The sequence below is a fragment of the Condylura cristata genome, unplaced genomic scaffold, assembly GCF_000260355.1.
Source record: "Condylura cristata isolate star-nosed mole 26May11 unplaced genomic scaffold, ConCri1.0 scaffold00007, whole genome shotgun sequence".
Taxonomy (NCBI): Eukaryota; Metazoa; Chordata; class Mammalia; order Eulipotyphla; family Talpidae; genus Condylura; species Condylura cristata.
The window spans coordinates 42,001,989-42,005,926 of NW_004567108.1; positions in this window are offsets into that span (position 1 = coordinate 42,001,989).

Genomic DNA, 3,938 nt, shown 5'->3' on the forward strand with positions numbered 1-3,938 from the left:
GCTGCTCCCCTCAGCAGTGTACTCCGTCAATCTGCCTGTTCTGTTCCCCACTCTGTCTCTGGTGAAGCCTCTCACCGCCCCTGAGACTCTGGCCTGTACCCCTGTTCTGTATGCACAAATAAATAAATCTTTAAAAAAAAAAAATACTAACCTTGCATTTTATGTACCAGTTAAAGGAAAATATATATTCTTTGTGCCAACTCTAGTTATGTTCATCAAAAGCAGTAACCAGTCCCAGGGCTAAACTGACTGACTCCTATACCTCTGGTCACACATGTGCAGGAGGTAGGAGGTGGAGGGTGAAATGTATTCCCAGGATAATCATGGATAAAGGAGCGCAAGGCTTTGGGTAGACAGTGAACCAACTCTGTCATAGGAGACTTTTCTTCTATTTTGTACTTTATCTTACAAATGTTCTAAAGTATTCTTTATTAATCAGAATATATATGTATATGTACATATGTATATATAGGAGAAAAGCTGGTAATCTTTAACCCAGAACCCCATTCTATAAATCTACAGTAAAGAAGTATAGTTGTGGGAAAAGGTATGTTAGACAGATGATGATGATAGAAGTATGTAGAGATAAATGATAGTACATAAATAAAACACAGGGATACACTCATGACATAATTACATAAAAATGGCATAAAATGTTTCTAACAATAAAAGAATGCTTCATGTACATCACGAAATACATTCAATTACAAACTATTTTCTCAATCTTTGTGGATTAAATCAGATTAAAATATGCATTTTCAAAAATGATTCCTAATTTGCATAAGGGCAGGAATATGTTAATATTCTACATAGGTATAATATTTTTCAAAGGTCAGTAGAAATAAGTATAAAATATTTTTGTCCCAGCAAAAGATTCTCACAAGAATCAAAGTAGAGTTGTACCAAAAGAGTTATATCTATTATGCTAAGAATATAAAATGAAAAATTAAAACTTAAATTTACAAAAATTTCTGATTATTTAAATATAATCTGACAGATTCATATTAAGTGATGACATTTTAAAGTATATTATAGGTTAAAATTAAGTAGTATACTTAATTAAAAAAATACACTATGTTTCAAGTTAAAAACCCTAATTTCAAAATAAGATGCAAATGAACTCATACACATAAAATGTTTAGAAGACTGGAAGAGTATTTACTTCAAAATGTTGAATTATTTCAAGTTGGTGAGACTATAGACCCTCCCTTTTTGTTTTATTGTTTATGATTTCCTCCTTTACTCAATATTTCAATACTATTTTGATATCGGATTTAAAATAATTTACTAATGTTTTATTTATTTAAAAAATGAATTACGAGACTGTACATAAGATATGATTCCAATTTTGTGTACGTATTCACTATACACACACTGGGAAAATACACCAAACTAAAGACAATATTTGAGGAATACGTTTCCAGTTCTGGGGACAATGGAGTAAGCAGATGCACCCTGTCCATTCTCCCTACCCCCAACACACACAATGGAGTTACAAGACCCGGACGAATGCAAGGGTCAACAATTTAAGGACACTGAAAAAGAGCAGCAGGATTGGGGAAGATGATCAGGGAGATTAGCACCTCCTAGTCACGGAAGAGTTTACCATGCTTTTAACTCCAGTATATCTTTGCCTGCTCTCTGAGGGGTTGAGGTTGATAGAGACCAGTGGCAAAGAGGAGCCAAAGTGTGCATCCAGGAGAAGCCTTCCAACTCTAGATCTAGGAGCAGTTGCCAGGTGTGCTGTAATGATGGTGGTGACCTAGAGCGTCCTTAGATACCTAGGAGTCTGAGGAGAGAGTCTTCTTTAACTAGAGGAACTATACTCCCAAAAGAATAAGGCAAATCCCTTGCATTTTTTCTGTCCTCCCAGTGCGGGTCCTTCGGTCAGACACTACTGTGGGAAGGTACAGCAGAACAGGGTAAAACAAAGTCACGGTTTCCCAGGACAGTCTAAAGAAGAATAGCCCCATGCCCCAGGCACCTGGGGCAAGTACATAAGACATCAAAGAGCAAGGGGCTTGAAATCTCAGTCACAGGAGTTGTGGATGAACCCCTGTGCTCACTGCCAAGCAGAACGGACAAATTGTGAATGAGAGCGCCAACAAAGAGACCCCTAAGTATCAGGCTGGGGTACCTACATGGGACAGTCTGAGTGGCACTACAGGAGTGTTGAAAGCAACTGGCATTGAAACCGCAAACCACAAAAGGCTGGTTAAAAAAAAGCTTCAGTATGAACCCAAGTGGGTCAATTGCCTTCTAAAATAAAAATACTAATAACCCACAGATGTTAAACACCCAAAGTCTCATAACATAACTGTTACAATGTCTGATATATAAACTAAAATTATTTCTAATAGGAAGACCCAGGAAAATCTCAACTTTCATGAGAAAAGATAACATAGTTGGGATTGTCAGATTAAAAACTTTCAAATAGCTGTTATAAAATTCCTCCACCAAGGAAAGGAGAAGATTCTTGAAATAAAAAGAAAACTAGAGGGTGTCAGCAAAGATCAAAAGATAAAAAGCAAAGCTAAATGGAAAAGTTCATACAACAAAAAACTCATCAAAGGGACTGATTAACAGAATGGAAATGACAGAGTTGCTGGGAACAGAAAGATACAAATAGAACATTTGTGATTTGAAAAACAAATAGAAAAAGATTTAAAAATTAAAAAGAAAGAATCTGGGTTAAAAAACCTGTGAGACAATACCAAAAGGTCTAACATTCATGTCATGGTCATTCCAGAAGGGAAAGGAAAAGAAAAAGAATGTAATATAAAAAATAAAAAAATTGAAAAAATAATGGTTGAAACCTTCCTGAATTTAGTGAAAGACTCAACCCTACTGAATCAAGAAGCTCAGCAACCCCCACAGGTTAAACCAAACAACAAAAACTCTGCAGCAGACACACTATAATTAAACTGCTGAAAACTAAAGACAAAAAATTCTTGAAAGCTGCAAGTGAAAAGTGATGCAGTCCTTACAAGGGAAACACAATTTGAGTAACTGCAGATTTCTCCCCAGAAACCCTGGAGGCTGGAAAGAAGTGAGTAATATTTTTTAAGGATGAGAGGGAAGTACTGCCAGAATTCTATATGCAGGATAATATCCCTCAGGCTAGAGGACATTCTCAGTTGAAGAAAAACAGAATTCTTGCTAACAAACCTGCTGTAAAAGAATTGCTAAAGGAAGTTCTTCAGACAGTAGGGAAATTATATCTAAAGGACACTTGGATCTTTAGAAACAAAGAAAAAGAAACAAAAATGGTAAATATAGGGCCTCCCTGATGGCACAAAGTGTTGTCTCAGCATTAGGAAACTATCTGCAGCCACTGTGGCATGAGCTCAAGGCCAAGTTGATGACACACAAGGCGCAGCAGACCTCTCCTGTCCCGCCCGCTGCTCCCCTCAGCAGTGTATTTCAGTTCATCAGCCTGTTCTGCAACCCATTCTGTCTCTGGTGAAGCCTCTCACCACTATCACTACCCACCCCCTCCCCACACCTCTGGCCTGTACCCTAGTTCTGTATGCATAAATAAATAAATCTTCAAAAAAAAAGTAGTAGCAATAGTAGCAGCAGCAGGCTTTTAATAAGCATCTCCTGTGTACTGGATACAATACAAAGGACAAGGTTTTATTCTGATTCCTACCAAATCTCTGTAAAATCAATAATAATATACTTGACAAAAGAGGAAAAACAGGTTCAGTGTATTACCTCTGCTTTATTGACAATAATTAGACTTCGGAGGCTCTGCTAAATTGTGTACAACCTGGAGTATCTTCTGGGTTCACAGAATCTGAGCTGGAATGACCTTAGCCATGTGTTTCTACTTTTTCTTTTTTTTTTTCTTTTTTTTTTTTATTAAAAAGTTTATTTTTACATCATTTTTCACATTTTTTTTTTCATCTCAATTGTAATCCCCACGGGTTTCCCAT